The sequence below is a fragment of the Impatiens glandulifera genome, chromosome 1 (assembly GCF_907164915.1).
Source record: "Impatiens glandulifera chromosome 1, dImpGla2.1, whole genome shotgun sequence".
NCBI lineage: Eukaryota > Viridiplantae > Streptophyta > Magnoliopsida > Ericales > Balsaminaceae > Impatiens > Impatiens glandulifera.
In genome coordinates, this window is record NC_061862.1 from 93230750 (window position 1) to 93253345 (window position 22596).

Consider the following 22596-nt stretch of genomic DNA (forward strand, 5'->3'; position numbering starts at 1 on the left):
CATTCTTATCCTCACTTCGGTTAACCATACATTTAATTCCTTACTTATCTACCCCAATTGACCTCTCATCTCGTTACCTTACTTTCACTTTGACTAATTAATCATCTCATTCCACATATATCCATCAATTCACAATCGACCTCTTATCTCGAGACCTTGTTTCTACTTCGTCAAACAACTCATCTCCTAACATATTGTACAATAATACAACCCAACCTTCTTTATCCTCAATTCAACTAACCATATATCTCATTCCACATTTATCCACCCCAATAATTGACCTCTGATATGTGAACTTACACTTTCACTTCGGTAAAATCAACCATCTTCAACATCACATATCTCTTTTACTCTTCACTTTGGTCACAAATCCCCAACTGACCTCTTATCTTGTGACCCATCTCCTCGCATATTTTACAATATATAACCTGACTTTTTTATCCTCACTTTGGATAACTAACCATCTCATTCCACATTACACACCATAATCAACCTATCATATTGTGTGACCTTACACAATTTCATTTTGGTCAAATCAACCATCTTTAACGTTACCAATCCCTTTTACCCTCACTTTGATCCAAACGACCTCTCATAGCGTGACCTTATTTACATCGATTAACCAAAATCATCTCATTCCACATTTTATCCCAATAATCTCAATCAACCTCTCATCTCAAGACTTACTTTCATTTCGGTCAAACGAGCAATCACTTCACATATTTTACAATAAACAACTAGACTTACTTATCTTTACTTCGACTGACCAGCCCATCTCATTTCACATTTATCCATCCTATTCAAACATCTCATACCGTGACCTTAAACTTTCACTTTGATACAATACCAATTTCTTTTACCCCCACTTTGGCCCACTAATCCCCAATCAACCTCTCATCGCGTGACATACTTACTTTGACTAACCAGCCATGTCATTCCATATTTTTATCCACCTCAATTGACCTCTAATCTTGTGACCTTACACTTTAATTTCGTTCAAATCAACAAACAACAAACCATCTCCTTCCATATCGTGAATGTCGTTTACCCAACCACCAATTTCATCGCATATTTTAACATCCATCCCAATCGACCTCTAATTTTGTGAATTTCATTTACCCACCCACCAATTTCATCGTAAATTTTAATCAATATCATTTGCCTACAACCATCTTCTTACTTCGATAAACCAACGTTTTATTTAACATATTAACCATCAATGTTTTTTAATAGTTTAAAAATTGCCCATAACGAAATTTGAACAATTGTCTCTATTATGTAGCATTAACACTTCAACCACTAAACCACTTAAGATTGTTGATTTATATTTATAATTTTGTGTATGCATAAATAATTTATATAACTAACCATTAAAAAATATTTATATATATATATATATATTTAAAATATTTGTATTTTCAAAAGATTTAATAAATACATATTATTTTAATATATTTAAATTAACATTTTATTTTTAAAATTTATTAATTTTTTCACTAAGATTTATTATATATATATATATATAAATGAATTATTATTATACTATTAATGTTGATTATTTATTATTTTTTCATTATACTATTATTTATTATTTATTATACTATTAAGGAACCCATCCCGTCTTTCATTAAAGCAATAGTCTACGACTCCGCTGCTTGCATAGGATAGGAGAGCTCCTTTGTTATTGATTTTTGGCTTTCTTAAGCGCTTAAGCATGCGCATATCTCAACGAGCCTAGCCGCAGAAAAGAACCCAGCCTCTTAAACTAGCACTTATAAGGCTCGCCATCTACGGAGCGAGAAAAACCTTGTGTAAAAAGTTGGGAAACTTTTTCTATCTTTTCTTCTATTTGGATTTTTTATGCTCCTAATGTTTTGGGGCATCCCGATAAATATATACTATATATATATATATTTTATATTTTGGGGATAATCAACCACCAATCTCAATCACAGTTTCACACGCCTCGTATTCTTCAGCAAACTAACCACCAATCTCAATCGACCTCTAATCTCGTAACCTCACGATTCTTTGTTACTGACCTCTTATCTTTCGACAAACCACATATCAAATCTCATTTTAACACGTCTCTTATTCGTAAGAAAACAAATTACCAATCTCAATTAATATTTAATATCGTGACCTCACACTTTGGTCAATCAAATATTTGACTAATATATTTTAACCATTTTCAATTGTTACTGGCCTATTATCCCTTGTGAAACCACATCCCAATCACACTTGGTTAAAGAATTGTATTTGTTTTGATAGGTTGTATGTTCGAAACATACATATAATATTTTAAATTTTATTTTTAACCGTTTTAAGTGTTTGGAGGGATCAACCCACAATCTGATCCATGTATTAATTTACTCTCACATATATTTTCAAATTAACCACAACTCTCGACCCGAAAATCAGGACACTTTGAAATTAAGCATTATTATATATATAGATTAATAAGTTAAAAAGTTAAACTTATATTTTTAAGAATGTCACATGTTCATCAAATTTGGTATTAATTTAAGATATAAAGTCTAATTAGCCTATTTAGTCAAATGGTTGTTTTTGTTTTGTTAGGTTGCAAGTTCGAAACATACATATAACATTTTAAATTTTATTTTAACCGTTTTATGCTTATGGGCTGGTGAACCCACACTCTAACCAAAGTATCCATTTACTCTCACATATATATTCAAATTAATACAGCCCTTGACCCGACAATCTGGACACTTTGAAATTAAACATTATTATATATATTAATTAGTTAAAAAGTTGAACTTATATTGTTAAGAATGTCTCACGTTCATCAAATTTGGTGTTGAATTTAAAATATAAAGTCTTATTAGCCTAATTGGTTAAATGATTTTACTTATTTTGTTAGATTGCAAGTTCGAAACATACATAAAGCATTTTAAATTTTATTTTTAACCGTTTTAAATTTATGGGCGGGTTAAAACATAATCCGACCCAAATATACATTTACTCTCACATATATATTCAAATTAATCACAACTCTCGACCCGACAATCCGGACACTTTGAAATTAAGAATTATTATTATTATTATATATATATATATTAGTTAGTTAAAAACTTGAACTTATATTGTTAAGAATGTCCCACGTTCATCAAATTTGATGCTGAATTTAAAATATAAAATTTATTAGCATAGTTGGTTAAATAATTGTATTTGTTTTTGTTAGGATGTAAGTTCAAAATATACATATAACATTTTAAACTTTATTTTTCACCATTTTATGTTTATGGGAGGGTCAACCCATAATACGACTCAAATATCCATTTACTCTCACATATATATTCTAATTAATCAACAATTTTAGACCCAACAATCCAGACATTTTAAAATTAGGCATCAAATATAGATTTGACTCCAAATATAGTTAATTTTGGGTTTTAAATTGATAATATATTAAATTTTTATAAATTTAATATATTTAGAGTCTATTAACAAACCATTAATATTAAAACAATTTATGTGTTTATGGAATTCGAAAAAAATTTAAAATATAAAAATAAATTATACTTATATAGATTTGTTTTTTTTAGGAAAAACGACTTAGCGTCATTTCAATAAAAATTCTCAAATACGGGAAAAAAACCCACGAGTTTAAGAGATCATTCTAGACAGGCCTAGAATGATTTTGAAGTCGTAACATTTTGAATAAAAGCTAAAAAGCTAAAAACGTAAATAAATTATCTAATTACAATGCTTTCAATTCTAGTGAGTTTAAAAAAACGGTAAATTCCAGTTTTGCTCCGTGTTTGGAATTCTTCTCCACGTTCTCTCGAGGGCGCTACAATCCGATACAATATCTTTCCATAACTCTTCAACGCTCCTGCGGGTTCTGTCATATACCCTTGCATTCCGTTATTGCCAGATGTTATATATATCACTACTGTAAAGTTGCACTTGAACACGCTTGTTGCAAATCTATTTCCCTTGGCTTTGAGTAGTGCCACTTCTTTGATTTCATTCCATTCGCTCGGGAAACTGATCAGCTCCAGGCTTTTATAGAATCTGTCCCAAAGCTCCGAAACAATACAGCAGCTCCTGAATAGGTGATCTATGGTTTCTTCATTTCCTCTGCATAGAAGACAGCTTGCGTCCGGGATGCTCATATACTTGCTGATACGATCACGAGTGTTGAGTCTTTCCCAAAAGGCGAGCCATAGGATGAACTGGTATTGAAGGATAATCTTTGTTGATCATACAAGAGGAGCCCATTCTACATTCTGCGTTTTTTCCCGGGTTACCTCCCATATTTTCTTCGATACTAGCTTCCCATTGTTCTCAACTTTCCATTCATGAATATTCGGTCTTTCGTGTAGTTGTATGTTACTTATATGATCAAGTATCCTCTGTTCTTCTAGATTTCTTCTTAGGAGTGAGTCTCAATTCTCGTCTTTAATGTCCTTGATTTTCGCTTTTGCGCAGTCCCTTCTAATACGGGTATTTTGAAACTCCTCCTTGTGGATGATAGACTGGTTTTCGAACTAGGGGTCGTGCCAGAATAAAGTGCATTTCCCATCCCCTAGCCGGATGTCATAAAAATCTGCAATATAGATTTGTTTTTATATATAATGAATTTGTTTATTATTAATATATATATATATTTAGGGCACAGTAATTATTAAATTTAAATAAATATATTTATTATTAATTTTTCTTTATTTGTTTTATAGGATTGATGAAAATTAATAAATTTGAAATAAATAATTTCTCTTTTATATTAATGAATTAATTTGAAATAAAATTATTATTCATTATTTATTTGTTTCTTAATAGGAAAATTAATAAATTTAAAATAAAATTCATTTATTATTAATTTCTATTTATTTGTTTTTAGTTGAGATAATAATGAATTAATTTGAAATAAACTTATTTGTTAAAATAAAAGAGGAGGAATGAGAAGTCTTTCCACCCATTAGATTGCAATATTTTTATTAATTAATTGATGCATTTTTAGAACATTAGTGAGACATATGTTTGAATAATGTCACTTTTCTTTTGAGCTTCCTATAAATACTCTATACTACCTACATTGAAGATACTTCCATACATCACACATTCTCGTAATCCTAAAAAAATCAGGTATGTCTCCAAAGTTCTCTCATCCAAGGATATCCATAATCATTATAACTAATCATATATTTCAATTCTTCTATATATATTTCTAATTTTCTATAAACTAATTTTCTATATTTTTGAGCTTTTTTATATATTCACACATTTTATTCATTTAATACTAATCAAATGCCATATTTGAAATAAAGGATTTCATTTTATAAATTCATGTTATTGGGACCTTATTCAAAAACAAGGACTCAATAACATGTGTATGATTGTATATTAACTGAATGAGAGGTTTATATCCCAAAAATGCCACTTGATCTGGCAAAAAAAAGAATAAAAAAAATGATTTTATTTCTGTGATAATTTTTTATTTCTATAATTAATTGATGTTATGGATATGACATTAATATTGTATGTTTAAAATGTATAATATATATACTTGTATGCAAAATAAAATAAAAAATCCTATTTGGTATACATTCTGGTCTAATACGTGTTCTTGATGTATTTCAAGTTAGAAGTTTTTAATATTTGATCTGATCGAATATCCGACCGAATTTGAGTTCACTGAATTTGAATAAACTAAATTCAAATTTTATTTTCGGTTTTTGAATTAAATTTTTAACAAATTCGAATTTAAATACGATTTTCGAGTTGAGTTTCAATTCAAAAACCAAACTAATTTTTAATTATTATTATTTATTATAGTTATACATTATATAATTGTTGCATATAATTAAATAATTATTACATATAATTAAATAATTACATATATTTTATTATATAATATATTAAAAATTCGAATTTAACTCAATTTTTGAATTGGTTAAAAGAATAAAAATTCAAAGAAATCAAACTAAGAAACTTGAATAACCTAAAAATTGAACCGATAAACACCTTAGTTCAGGTCATCCAACTGATCTTGGCATGATTTTGACTAATAAATGAAACCTATGACGTGATTTTTCACCTAAGAAACGACCGTGGATCATCGCAACTGAGGCCCGCGACCCTATCCATTTACTTTATTATGCCCCATTTGTTTTCATGCTTTGTGTAATTTCTTAGGTTTGTATAATTTAGTTTTGTATTTTATTTATTTTATTCATTTAATTAATTTCCAAAAATACATTTAAAGAATATAAAATAAACAAAAATAATATTTTCAACGAAAATATAAAAATAATTGAATTGGGCATGTTTTTGCCAAACAGCTCATATTTTCACAATTTTGCAGTCAATTTTTTTAAAACACATGTCCAAAATTTATAAAATTGATATATTTTTTGATCATAAAAATATTTCCAAACTTAACGTCGAATTTCAAAAATTTCTTGATACTTTGATTTTTTTCGATATTTTCATGACTTTATGAACGTTTTAACCTTATGCATGTATGATGATTTGTTTAACATGTTTCCCTTTTTTGTAGGATTTTATTTACTTGTATGTAGGTATGATTTCCTTTCTTATATTTTATTGATACTTGTATATGTTAGTATGTATGCATGTATTACTTGTTTAATTAAAAATTAAAAGATTCACACAAATGCAGACAATCACTCTTAGAATTGGGTTAAACAAGAAAAAAATTAAAAAAACTAAAATGTAAAGTGTAAAAATATATTTCTAAAGGACAAAATAGTAATACTATAGAATATCTTTGTGATGGACGTTGTGAGACTTAACGCTCTTAGCCCTTTCCCACATATAACCAAACACCAAACTAATAAAAAAATTCTAATTATGTTGTGCATACACCTAAATTATTTTACTAATTAAAAAAAATAGGTGACGACTCTCTAGTTGTGGGGTTGTTCTTAATCGGAAAAATTTAAAAAGACCTATGTCAATCTCCCATTAAATTCTCAAACTTAGATGTGATTCGACGGAAGGGTTGATTATAGGGTTACTATAAATTCTAACTTTTATCGCTTTACTTTTTCGATATCACTTATAGAATAAATTCTCCATGTAAAAATAAATTTTTGCGCTTTTGTCTCTCTCAGTGTGGTCAGCACTGGGTCCATATAGGTGGAACCCGTTATAAAGTAACAATAGCGAGTGACAAATAAGCGATAAAGCGTCAGCCTGCTTCTTATTCTGTATTATAATGAGTATAGGCTTACAGCCTAAGGTTATTCAATTGAATCTCTTCTCTCCCGTCCTATATCGGATCCATGGCAGGTTTTACTAAAAGTCTGTCTGTCTCGCTCGAGATGCGCTCAATCCGGGATCGATTTCTGAATAATGGAATTGAAGCATTTCTTTACCATGATTTGATAGAATAAATAAGAGCACAAGACTTCAGCTGGCCCTATGTGTAAAACCATGCCGCGGGAGAGTCTTTCTCCAATGAAAATGAAAACCGTTTTTGGGCAAGATAAGAAAGCGCCCTTTGACACCAAGGGATAAGATCTGATTGCTGCTCGGCTTTGATTGGAATATCTTTTTAGTAAAAAAAGGAATGCTAATGGGCAGATCTTTACACTTCCTATTTTGTCGGCTAGAGCAGATTAATCTGTGTGAGATCTAGAGCTCAATTGAGATATTTCTATCGTGTATAATTTTTAGCAACTCTATTGAGAATATTCGATGCTTAGATTTAAACACAAATTTGGAAAATTTCTAAATCTATTTTACACTTTAATGTTCTTCCCTAGAAAAAAGATTTTATTTTCTTATGTGCATGAGTTGTGGGGTCTAGTGTGAAGATAATATAAGGTATATGTCATTGGACGAAGGTTATACATCTATTGATTACGTTATAAGATTATCAATGAGGAATGATGATCTCCACTCTCCTTTTAGGAATTTTTGTGTGATTTGTTAGATGAGTTTTAATATAGGAAAACCTGGGTTAACCCTTTCTTCAATTTCATGCATCCACTATTTAAGGGATTTGTGATTAGTAGTGACGGGAACGCCCAATTGAGAGCTCTCCTTAAATCGATGACATTCAGATCATCCTCGTCGGTATCACCCCTCCCTCTTAATGCCATGAAAGACATATAACAAAAATCCCTACGCCATTTCTACAAGGCATTGACTCGTCGTGCCAGAGCATTAAAGCGATGTCAGAATATTTTTTATTAGTTATGTGACAACTATATATGTAAATATGTGTATGCATATAGTTATAAATAGACGCTCATTAATACATTCTATCCATTTAATGATAATGGAAAAAAATATAAAAATAATCAAAAACAAAAAACATGAAAAGATAAAAATATGAAAAAAGAAAAGTCTAACTTAATGAGTTATTGTTTTTTATTCTTTATTACACAAATTTATTGATGTAAATATGTCTAATCGTTCACCATCCATGCTAAGAAAGGGAAACTATCAAGAGGAGACCATCATCATGTGGACATTAAGGAAGAAGAACATATCAAAGACAAACTATCAAGAGGAGACCATCATCATGTGGACATTAAGGAAGAAGAACATATCAAAGACGAGGAAGCAAAGCGACGAAGACTTAAATTTCCTTTTATGCTTTTAAAATTGAACTTTGATCTTGAGGGGTGTATGCGTTTGTGATTGTTATTGATTTTATCCATACACCTAAATAAAACGTAACTTCTTTTAATACACTCACTATTTTATGAATTGAAAATGTGTATCTATTATACGTTTTAGAACGTACATGTATAGAGTAAATGTATATCAATTTACTCTATAAATTAAATCGTCTCTCCCTCTCTCGACGGATCTATTCACCACAGAAACGTTCTACAGAATTGAGGAGACATCCAATAACATGCAAGTATCGTACAACTCTGAATTCATAATCTTTGTGGCGTTCTTTCTATTCTCTGTTAAGAAGCAAACAAGATTCACTTAGCTCATAATTTACGACTCTTCGTAGAATTTCTTCAATCCCTCGACGAATGAATGCGCTTCACTTAGCTTAGAATCCACGATTCTTCGTACAATTCTTCTGATCTCTTGTCGACGAACACACAAATGTCAATTCCATGACTTGTTGTAAATCATTTTCTACAACTCTTCTACAGAAGTACAATAATCATTCAACTTTTAATCTACGATTCTTTATCCTTTATATCCTCCTTCGACGAATACACGTGCGCCATTCAACACGAAATTCACGACTCTTCGTGGAAATCCTTCTATCATCCATCAACGAACGCATGTGTGTCACTAACTTAGGGCTCACATCTCTTTTCAGGGATCCTTTTATCATCCGTCAACGAAAACACGAGCTCACTAACTTAGAGCTCACTTGTCTTTTCAGAGATCCTTTTATCCTTTGTAGATGAATGTATGAATACCATTTAACTCCGAATTTATGACTATTCGTGGAATTCATCTTATCATGTCCTTGACAAATGTGCGAATTCACTACTCTTTGTGGTATTTATTTCTACACTTCGTCAACAAACGATAATGTATTGTTATTTTTCATTTCCAGAAAAAGGTGTTGCGGACAAAGACGATGCCGATATTGTTATTTATTTGTATCCTCCGTATTTAGATATTGTGTGCTTGTATTGTATCTTCAAAATTATCTCTAAACAATAAAATAATTGATATTAAGGAGAGGAAGATGTCAAATAATCTTATAGTTAAAATATAAATAATATGATAGAGATTATGAAATATTAAATATGATATTGTAATATCAAACTCTTAATAGACTTGAATCGCCGACTAAACATAATTTACACCAAAAGAGGGGCTATCCCTTAGTGATATTGAATTTAATTTGATTTGAAAACGAAATAAATTTATTAATCAAAATAAGTTATAATAAAAATGTAAGAAACACAACCTAGTTAGAATCTTAAGCGATCGATGATTTTAAAATAGTTATGAAGATGGTTCAAATTTCGATTATAGAATAATAATTATTCATACTTGGAGTTATGTTCTTCATTTTGTACTGTTTGAAAGAGTTTAATTATTTCAAACAAAAATACATATAAAAGAACAATTTCAAACAAAATTATATTTATGAACATATTTAAAACTCAATTATACAAAGAACATTATACTTATATATTTATTACTGGTAAATGTTGGTTTGAGTTGAGTTTAATAAATTGTTTGTATAAATTTCAAATATAATTGAAGGTTATTAAGAAACCAATTTTATGAATATGTCATTTTTAAAATTTCAGCAAGTCAAATTAAAAAAAAATATAATTATTTACTATAATTAAAATAAAATAAATAGTAGGTCTATGAGAGCAAAATTGTAACATTTAATTACCATAAAATATATTAAATTAAAATAAAAGACTACAACTTTAGAGGCTGTGTTGCTCTAATTTAAGAAAAAATAAAATAGAATGAAGTTATTTCTTTGAAAATATCTTCTCATTTATAAAGAAAAATAATAATATCTTGTAAGGCCAAATTGTAAATTGAATTTTGTCAATGTTCAAAAAATTATTGATGATTATAAATATAAACTAAAATTTCATTTAAAAATTATTAGTTTATTCATAACATTTTTTTATGTAAATTTTTTCTTTCAAATATAATTGAAGTATTAAAAAACCAATGTCTTGAATATGTCATTTTTAAAATTTCAGCAAGTCAAATTAAATAACAAAATAATTATTTAATACAAATAAATTTTTTTAAATAGTGTTGATCTATAAGAGCAAAATATAACATTTAATTTCCGTAAAATATATATTAAATTAAAATAAGAGACTATGAACTTTAGAGATTGTGTTCCTCTAATTTAAGAAAACAAATTAAATAGAATAAAGTTATTTTTTTGAAAATATCTTTTCATATTTATAAACTTATTTCTTTGAAAATAGTTTGTTAGGCCAATTTGTAAATTGAATTTTGTTACAGTTCAAAAAGTTATTGATGTTTATATATGTAAACTAATTTCATTTAAAAATATTAGTTTATTCTGAACATTTTTTTATGTAAAATTTATAATTCTAATGACCACAATTTATAATGTTGTATTTTCATTCTTAGAAATGATTAGAAGAGGAAATTTGGAAGATGAAATTAATCTAATTTATTAAAAAATAAACAATTTTTTTCTCTCTTCACCCTTTATATTTTCTAGTCAGTCAGTGATGTGGTGAAACGTTATTTTCTCTTTCATTCCCTCTCCCAAATTACCTCTCTTATTACTCCTTATAAAAGGAGAATTGCAATAACAAACAATGTTTTTAAAACTTAAATTTGCAAAACAATTACATCAAACAAAATTTTAACAAATATTTAAAACATTTTTCAATAAACTTTGTAAACCCATCTTATCATTGGCAAGATAATTTATATATATATATATATAATGATACTTAAAGTCAACAAACACCACACTAATCAATGTCATCATGTATTTTCTCTCTCCTCATTTTACCATCTCTTTTTTTTTTTATTAAATTATGTTTTCTTCTATTATATATATAATGAAGAATGATAAATCCAACGAAGGTTCAGCGAAAGTAAGGCCACGAATCTTACGTAGCCTGCCACGTGGGTAGGAGAGAGAAAAAAAATAAAAAATTCACCAATAGGGCTTCATTTAGTTTCGGCTACATTTATTTCTCTTCTCCGGTTGCATTTCTTTCTCTCTCTGAAACTTCTTCGGCGTCATTTATTACTCTTCTTCGGTTGCATTTATTTCTTTTCTCCGGCTGCTTTATTTCTCTCCCTGAAACTTCTCTATGGTATCGTTTTTAAGGATCTAGGTTATTTGTTTTTAGTTTTTATAGATCTAGGGTTTAGATTTTACAGATCTAGTTTTTTAGAGATTTATTTCAGTTTGTTTTTGTATGATTTATTTAAGAACTGTTTGAACTTTCAGGAAACCAGCACTACCAAAGCACCGAACTTGAACAACACAGTAGATGAAGAACTGAACCTGAACAAATCCACCCCTATTGAACCCGAAAGGTACCAGAAAGGATGGTTTCTTGTCCCGAAAACATAATTATGGTTTCTTGTCCCAAAATTATGGTTTCGTGACCTGATTGTTTATGGTTAAAAAAAAGTTGGTGTCGGAACCCATGAGGGTCTTTTCAGGACCCGAAAAGGTGTTTGCGGGACCTGAAAGGGTGATTTCGGGACACATTATGAATGTTTCTTGTCCCGAAACCGTGGTCTTTTGTCCCGAAACCGTGGTCCTTGTCCTGAAACTGTGGTCTCTTGTCCCGAAACCGTGGTCTCTTGTCCTGAAACCGTAGTTTCTTGTCCCGAAAGGGTGTTTTCAAGACATAATATGAATATTTCTTGTCTCGAAACCGTGGTCTCTTGTCCTGAAACTGTGGTTTGTTGTCCCGAAACCACCCTTTCAGGTCCTGAAAACACCCGTTTAGGACAAGAAATTATGGTTTCGGGACCCGAATGTGTTATTTTGTAACCCGAAATGGTTGTTTCGGGAACTGAAAGTATTGTTTCAGGGCCCGAAAGGGTTGTTTCGGGACGTATTTCTTACGGTTACACTTCATTTTTGCAGTCGCATTCCTAGTGTTGGAATGACATTTTCCTCCGAAGAACAACTTCTTGAATTCTACACATCATATGCCCACTTAATTGGATTCGACATTACCAAGTTAGGGAGCAAAAATATAGGTGGTAAGAGGAAATACTTCAGCATTAGTTGTGCCAAAAGTTTTATGAAAGAATCGAAGGCCAAAAATAAGTATCATCAGCCTAGACCAATATCGAAGACAGATTATAAAGCAAAGATTAATGTTGTTGTTCGGAATGAAGGGGAATATGTGATAACAAGTATTTGTCTTGAGCACAACCATACATTAAGCCCTATGAGGATACGTCATGTTAGATCCTACAAAGTAATAGACGGAAATGTAAAGAGAAGATTGGATACAAACGATGAAGCTGGAATAACTGTGGCCAAAATATTTCAATCCCTTGTAGTGGAAGCTGGAGGGTATGAAAACATGTCTTTCGATGAGAGAACATGTAGAAATTACGTTACAAAAGTACGAAGGTTGATGTTAGGGAATGGGGATGTTGAAACACTCATTAATTATTTTTTAAGAATGCAAACCATGAACTCAAACGTCTTCTACCTTATTGATTTAAACGAGAAATCCCGAATTAAAAACGTGTTTTGGGTAGATGGTAGGTGCAGGGCTGCCTTTGAAGATTTTCACGATGTTATCTCTTTCGATACAACCTATTTGACAAATCTCTATGACATGTTGTTCGCTCCGTTTGTTGGGGTTAATCATCATTGTCAATCCATTTTACTTGGATGTGGCTTATTGTCAAGTGAAGATTCAAATTCTTTCAATCGTTTAATTCTTTGATACCAACTGTCAGTGGATTTGCCTTTGAAAGGAAATACTAAACCTTCTACACTCTAGATATATTTAGATTGGTTCAAGAAGAAGTTAGAGGGTTGATGTTGTGCGACATCACAGTAATTGAAGAGGAAGGGACAACTTATATATTTAGAGTTGAGAAATCATTTTGGGGGTTAATAGAGAACATGTAAGAGATGTTTCTTACAAAGTGCATTATACCGAAATGGATTGCAATGTTAAAGGTCAATGTCAATTGTTTGAGTTCAGAGGTATTTTGTGTAGGCATATCACGGCTGTGTTGAAAAAAATGAGGGTGAATGAGGTACCAATGTATTATATAATGAACCGGTGGCGTAAAGATATTAAGCGTGGGTATCAAAATATCACCAACATTTATGATTCAAATATGTCTATGGAAGAAAAAAAAGTCACGATAGTCTAACTCGATTGATGCAAGAGGTTCAACAAGTTGGAGTAAAATCTGAAGTCAATTGTTCTTTTTAGATGAACGGAATAAAAGGCTTGATGGAACAGTTTATATCACTTAATCATGGAAGCACAGAAGCATCTAAAGACAAAAGTACAGAAGCATCTCCATCTCCATCTCCATTTCGATCTCCCGCTACATCCATTTTGATACACTCTCCTAATAAATTTAGAAGTCGAGGATGACCACCAACAAAGAGGAAACAATCTTTAATTGAAAAAATTCCAAAGACGTAGAGATAAAAAAAAGGAAATACGACCACAACATCAATAATTTTGGATTCAACACAACAACAACAACAATGAAATGATCCACTTTCGACTCAATTATCCTTCACATCACTTTTGTCCTCTCAAATATATGTCGAAGATAATGCATGTGGAGATAACATTCAACGAAGTTAGTAACTTGGAATATTTTTACGTTTTGTCATATTTTTAACGAAGATAGTACTTATATGATCATGTTGTCACTTTGAATATTTTTACGTTTTTGTTATATTTATGTTAGTGTTTCGGATCACGAAAGTGTGGTTTCGGGATAAGAAATATTGATTTATCGGGACCCGAAATCATGGTTTCGAGATAAGAAATGTTGGTTTCTTGTCCCGAAATTATAGTTTCGGGATTCTAAAGGTTGGCTTTTTGTCTTGAAACCTTGATTTCAGGACCCGAAATGTTGGTTTCTTGTCCCGAAATCATGGTTTCTGGATAAGAAATGTTGGTTTCTTGTCCCGAAATCATAGTTTCAGGATCCGAAAGGTTGGTTTCTAATAGGATCGGATTTATCGATAGAGTCGGGGGTCTGGCTATTGATGAAGGCTTATGAAAAACGGGTTGAAAGAAATCTTTTCAAGGATTTAATTCGCTTTCTATTCTACGCAAACCTTTGTAAACATTTGAAACAAATTCAAGGCGGAATTGTTTACTTGGGTTTGAAGCTCAAGATGAAGAATGAAAAGATGACAGAAATGAAAAAACACATCCGTTTGTTTATGGATGTTCAGAGAAACTCTCCTACGTCACCCCTTCTTCCAACCACCGGAAGGATTCACTATAATACGATTAGAATCAAATACAGTTTGCACACACTTAGCTCACTATTGAACAGAACACACTCTGTTCAATTTACAAGATGAAGAATATCACTCAGCTAAAGGTGTTTTTTTATTCTAGTTCTCTCTTGATTCACACACAGTACAATCATGAAAGCAACTTCACAGTAAATGCTTGATTTCTCTCTCTTGAATAGCAAGCAGGATTGTAGATTAACTCTTTGTAAAATCTGGCAGTTCGTAAGGCTGATTGTCCGTTGTCCTTGAGATTTGATAAATACTGGGCAGAGACTAACGGTCGAATATTTTAGAATGATACGTGGCACTCTTCCATAGGAAAGCCTCCATTGTACACAACAAGTTCTGAGCACAAGGATCGTGGTCGTACACCACTAGTAGTGCGCCGAATATTCCATCAGAGATGTACCTGCAAAACAAGTAATATGAGGAAAATTCTCTTACGTGGCATTCGTTGGTTTGTTGCATATAGCTGTTGTACTGATCTTCACTTGAAAGTGGAGCAGGAGTAGGGTACAACTATAGCACGTGGGTAGGCGGGTGCTAGCTTCAAGCATACTGCTTCAGCTTAGCATTAGACGTATTTCAGTTATACGGATTATGAAAACCAGTCTAATGAAATTAAACATCCCCGTCTATGAGCAGAATCCATTAGACCGCCTGGTCTAATGGGATTAGACTTACGTCTAATTATAGTCACTTCAGACTAATCTGAAGGAGTTAGACTTACGTCTAACTTTCACTGATTAGACTACACGTCTAATCATTCACTAACCATTAGACTGCACATCTAACTCCACTAAGTTAGATTGCACGTCTAATTCCGGTTCTACTTTAGACTAATCTGAAAGAGTTAGACTTACGTCTAACTTTCAATAATTAGACTGCACGTCTAATAATTCACTAACCATTAGACTGTACGTCTAATTCCGGTTCTACTTCAGACTTGTCTGAAGGATTTAGACTTACGTCTAACGTTCACTAATTAGACTATACGTCTAATTGTTACAAACCATTAGACTGCACGTCTAACTCCACTGAGTTAGACTGCACGTCTAACTTTGGTTCTACTTCAGACTAATCTGAAGGAGTTAGACTTACGTCTAACTTTCACAATACATTAGACTACACGTCTAACTCCACTGAGTTAGACTGTACGTCTAATTCCGCATGTATTAGACTGCACGTTTAACTCCACTAAGTTAGACTGCACGTCTAATTTCGAATACATTAGACTACACGTCTAACTCCACTGAGTTAGACTGCACGTCTAATTCCGTAGATCTATTAGACTACATGTCTAATTCCGTAGATCTATTAGACTGCACGTCTAACTCCACTCAGTTAGACAGCGCGTCTAATTTGGGAATTCATTAGACTGCACGTCTAACTCCGCTGAGTTAGACTGCACGTCTAATTCTTGAATTCATTAGACTGCACGTCTAACTCCGCTGAGTTAGACTGCACGTCTAATTCTGTGCATTCAATAGACCGTCTAACTCCGTTGAGTTAGACTGCACATCTAATTCTTTGCATCTGATGCCAAATCGGTCTAATGAGCCTCATTAGAGCCAAGTCTTATTGAAATATGATTTCGATACACCTGCATCAAAACGCATAAATCATTTCATCATCAAAATCCCAATGGTCAAATTATTTCAACACTTAGTGAAAATAATTTGACCCAACAATTTCCCCCTTTTTGATGAAGAAATTGAAAACCTGCATATATATACCAAAATATGCATTCATCATATAAATAAACAAACCTTGTTCACATACATCACATTTCACAAATTTCTAAGACCAATATTCAAAACATCATCAACGAAACATTGTTCAAGAAACTTAAACAGAGTAAGAGAAAAGAAATTATAGTTCTTCCCTTTTAACTCGAGGATCGGTTGGGCTCATGTCTTGACCAGATAGCATGTTTAGAAAAGGAGGAAGACCGCGACCACCACCACTGCTTCGGCCTCCACGATCACCACCGCTTCGACCTCCGCCTCTTTTAGTTGGCCTAGGGTTTTCATCGTAGCTTGAATCTCGTCTAGATCTAGTGCCGGTTGACACACCGTCGCTTCTTCTACTTGACTCGCCTTGGGTGATTCGAGGTTGATCTCTTTCAACATTAGCTTTTGCGTTCTCCTTTGCTTGAAACTTCCTTGCAATAGAGTCTGCAAATTCCTGTCGTTCACCATCATTTCTTCTTAAACAACCTTGAATTTCCACCATCTGATTCTTCACTAGACTGAATTCATCCAAAGTCTCCCTATGACGGTCATCATTGATGTGTCTTTCAAGGTCCATCATTTCAGATTGACGGCTGTAAAATTTCTTTTCAAATTTGGAGAAGTTTAAATTTGAGACGTGAGTCTCATACGTGTTCTTCTTCAGAGTATTGTCCAATTCAGTAAGAACTTTGATAACTTCGGCAAAATCCTTTCTTTCTTCTTCCTGGGTGTTCAAAGCCTTTATCATTCTCTTCTGAAGAGATGAGAGCACAGAAGTCATAGAGTTTAAAAGCTTTACCTTCAGCATAGGATTCTTCATTTAATGAATTCTCTTGAGACTCTTCTGTCATACTCTGAATCGGTTCAAAATTTGTATGAATCTGTCTGGATTGCTCCGGTTGATCCTTCTCAGCTGCCTTATTAGCTTCATTCTGCTCTTCTTCCAACAGTTCATCTTCAGCTCTCTGAAATCTTTCAAATAGATCTCCAGAGTAGTGACGAGGATTGTTGACATTTTCATGAACACTTCCCGCAATGACATTGGGGAATGGAAGAGGCCTGGCATTTCTTGCAAATTGGTCATGTTCCTCCTTAGATGAGGGACTTTCTTATTCAACATCCTTATCTTTGGAGGGTTCCCCCTCAGATCTGATAATCTCTGGCTGAGTAACCTCAACCACCTTCTCTTGGGCTTCCTCTATTCTGACAATAGGGGATATTACAACATTTTCTTCAATAGGAGCTTGAGCAGCCTCCACAACAACATTTTCTTCAATCACTTCTTCTTCATTTGTTAGAGGAGCTTGTTCAGGCTCTTGAACAATCACTGCTTCTTCTTCATGAGGATTCTCTTGAATGGGTTGATCCAGAATACGTCTTTCTTCAGCAGAAAGATTCCCGAATTCAATTAAAAGAGCAGCATCTAGCTCATCGGCATCATTATTGGCATCAAGGATATCCATCGGTTCATCATCATCAAAAGGTTTTTCTCCAGAGCAACTAGCGCCGTGAACGTATCGGGAAGCAACCGAGACGTAATTTCCATGATATCATATAGCCTCTTTAACACTTTCACTTCCACCTCAGAGCCTTTCTCAACAGGGTTAAAATTAGCATTTCTGGCTTCAAGAATTGGGAATAAAGCTCTTCCACATAAGCATGCTTCAACAAGATCTTTTCTCTTCAGAGCCTCAGCCACCTCTGAAGTTTTAGCCCACTTGAGAACTCTCTTCTCATTGGCTACACGCTTCTTCCACTCTCGGGTTATTGTAGAATTTGACAGGGTTTTATTGTACTTGGAAGACAATCTTTCTAGGAACCATGATTCAAAAATTTTCAACTTTTCAGCCGCAATGGCTTTAACTTGATCTAACACGAGGTCAACAATGCTTGTTGCCTCTGATTCTTCTTCGGGAACCGGAATTTCAATATCTTTACCTTTTCCAACAACCTCGACGGGTTTTGGAGCAGGTCTGGGTTCATTGAAGACAATTCCATAGGGCAGCCTTGCGGAACGCATCAGTTCATACACTAATTGGGGTTTCTTACACAGCTCAGCAGGGAGTTCTACACGAGTAACCTTCCCGGACACTAAAGAATCCTTTTTAGCAGAATTACCAGCAACAAGGGTAAGTGTTAGGATCGGGGACGCCCTTGAAGGACCGGGGTGTTTCCGGTTTCGAAAGGGTAGCCGCTTACACAACACAACACACAATTTGGTGATAGTCCGGTTAAAGACTAAAACCGTTCTTAACACTACGCAAGCTGTTACAGACTATTGAACCGGGTTCAGGGGCGGAAATGTCTATTTCAGCTTGAAGCAACGCACACGACTTAGTTTTGATGAGATTAACAAGGAATCGGTTAGATAGAATATATGGACCGGTTTGGTAAAAGATTATGTTTAGGTTGGTAATAGTTCGATTTTTTAGAGTGAGTAAGCCGGAAATAAAAGTAATGATACGAGACAAGATTTTTTATGGATGTTCGGAGCAAACCCTCCTACGTCACCCCCTTCTTCTCAGATTATGAGAAGGATCTCCACTAACTTGAATGTTACAACACTCACACAATGCTGAACGAGCCTTAATTGCTACTCGTCGTTTACACCACTCACTATGATGTAATACAATAACTTTTTACACTTGGTAAATACACACACAATACACAAACACTTTCGGGATTTCAATCACTTATGCGTAAGATCTTTCGTTTTCTGTTTCTTCTCTCTTGAATGAGATTTTTCGTAGAAATCTCACGCGTATTTGCGTGTTCGCGCGAGAGCTCTTATATTTCTTGAAATCATCCAGCTTCCTTTTATAGTGAAAAGATGACAAAGGTCATATTTTCTCTCTCTAGGAGATTGGTCACTGGAAGCGTGCCGGTTGACACATGGAAGACATGCATAAGCCGGTTTGGACACATGGCAGACATGCACTTAGCCGGTTTTCATTTTGGACACATGGCAGACATGCACTAAGCCGGTTTGGACACATGGCAGACATGCATAAGCCGGTTTGGACACATGGCAGACATGCATAAGCTTTCGTTTTTCTCTCTTACATATTCCCAAGGAATATTGTAATAATTATTTTGCCCCATGTCTAGTTTCTTCTCTTACATATTCCCAAGCATATTGTAATAATTATTTTGCCCCATGCCTAGTTTCTTCTCTCTCTTACATATTCCCAAGGAATATTTTGTTTTTCTTAACACGTTATTTTCAAGATATTCATATTTTTTGAATCATTTTCCCGTTGCAACTCAACCGGTCCTGAACTTGAACCGTTTCGGATTTCTGCATAAAGGTTGAACCTGTCCGAATTTCATCTCAAACCTTAGAGTATTTATTAGCCGGAGCTGAGGGTAATTAATAACTGGAGCATATTTATGACTGGAGCGGCTGCATTTAATCAACCGGAACATTTATGACCGAGCGGCTGCATTTAATCAACTAGAGCATTTAATAAATCGGAACTCATTTATGACCGAGCGGCTGCATTAAGTGTCGGTTGACCGGAGCCTTCTTTCATTAAATGTCTGTTTGACCGATCTCCTAACTGAACTCCAGTTGACGAACCGGCTGACTGAACTTCTTGGCCGAACCGGTTGACCGAGCTTTTACTTCAAACATATATATATTTCCAACCGAATGCTCAGTTTCCCTGAAATAGAAAAACTATAAATATAATTTGCAGCCAGTGAGATTTGATCCCTGGTCACCTATGTGACAGGTGTTTACCACTACGCAACAACAACTTCTTGTTATATTTAAACCAATTAATATACTTGATATAACTTAGCGGTTTAACATATATATTTGAACTTAGTTTTATCTATTCATTAAACTTTTCATAAGTTATAACAATTATTTTCTAACAATTTCTCCCTTTTTGATTATTTAGAATAAATATTTAAAATTCGTAATGTGTGGCCGGTTTGAAAATTAACTTACTTAATTTTTCTTATCAATTTCTCCCTTTTTGATTATTTAGAATAAATATTCAAAAATTGTAATATGTGGCCGGTTTTTAAAAATCTTATATTTGTTTGGCTGATTTTAAAGAGCTTATATTTGTTTGGCCGGTTTTAAAAAGCTTATATTTGTTTGGCCAGTTTTTGAGAAAACGGTTTGGTTTAAGGAAAATTTTAATTTTTTTATTTTTTTTAACAATTTTTCTTCAAATTTTGTAATCTAACAATCCTAAAATATTTCTAAGGGAAGAAAACTTAGACTCGAGAAGTGGCTTTGTGAGGATGTTAGCCACTTCATTCTTGTTCCCTTCATGTGATGTGTTCGTTAGCAGCCGGCTGTCCGGATGCAATGCTGTCTCTTCCAAGCTTCTGTCTTGATTTACCTGCATTCATAGACAATAGAGAATTTGGTTCCCATTTTTCTTTGGGTCCGTGGCTTATTAGTCCCTTGGGAATCCAGACTTTAATAAGTTGGATAACTTTCCCGGTTATGGTTCTAATTATTTTTCCGGTGCTTGGCTTGACATCTTTTTGTTGTCCTAAGAGTGCCTTATTTTGTGGTGACTTTTAATTAATTCTATGTGGTCGTTGATCGGTTTGTTTATCTGCTGGCCGGTTGGCTTTCCTTCTCTCAGGATGAAGCCATTTTTCCGAGTTAGTTGGACTTACATATTTTATTTCTTTTTCCGGTTTTAGACCACGTTCTTCCTCATTTTCGGTTGATGAACTCTTGACAAATCTTATGAAAGGAAGATTGTCTTTTGTGAGTTTCATCCCGTTGAAATGCTTGTGAGTGGCGGATTTGTTATAACCAATACCAAATTTACATTTGGGATGTCTTTGGTAATTAGACATCTGGCTTACCGCTTCACTAGATCTCTTCCAAGAAGCCGTGATATATTTGATTCTCTCATTTTCTTCGGTTAACGATTGGACTGTCTCTTTGAGCTTCTCATTCTCTAAGGAAAGTCCAACTGGTTCGTAAGTCTTGGTTCCGCTTGGCTCACCAGAGGTACCACTTGACTCTCCGGTTTCATATTTTGTCCGGGTCGGTATGAGAAAAGACAATTTTTATGAACTCATCGACCATGTCGTTGAGTGCAATAACTAAGTCTTCTTTAGTAAATTCTTCAGAAGAGAAATCAAATACCTCAGATTCTTTCTCAGCCGCGAAGCATGTATCAGCTTTATCATCACCGTCGCTGGATGATGAGTCGTCCGAATCGCTATCGGCCCATTTGCTATTGATTTCGGTAGCTATCAGAGCCTTCTCCTCTTTCCGGTTCTCCTTTATTTGGTCCCTGCCCTCACACAATTAGATCAACTTCTCCCAAATTTCTTTAGCAGAAGAGCACAACTTAATCTTACTAAACATGTTTCTGTCCAACGATTTGAACAAAATGTTTTTGGCAACATTATCCAGGTTATTTATCTTCTTATCTTCCGTCGTCCATTTGTATCTTGGCTTATCAATCTTTATCGGACCATCAGTAATAACATACCACATGTCTTCGTCTTGTGAAGCCAAATGCACTTCCATCTGTATCTTCCAATCAACATATTCTTCGATGCAGAACATGGGGGGCTCGTTGATGAAAGACATGATGGTATTCGGTTGCTTGAGTGTTAAGAACCTCGCTCTAATACCACTTGTTAGGATCGGGGACGCCCTTGGAGGACCGGGGTGTTTCCGATTTCGAAAGGGTAGCCGCTTACACAACACAACACACAATTTGGTGATAGTCTGGTTAAAGACTAAAACCGTTCTTAACACTACGCAAGCTGTTACAGACTCTTGAACCGGGTTCAATGGCGGAAATGTCTATTTCAGCTTGAAGCAACGCACACAACTTAGTTTTGATGAGATTAACAAGGAATCGGTTAGATGGAATATATGGACCGGTTTGGTTAAGGATTATGTTTAGGTTGGTAATAGTTCGGTTTTTAGAGTGA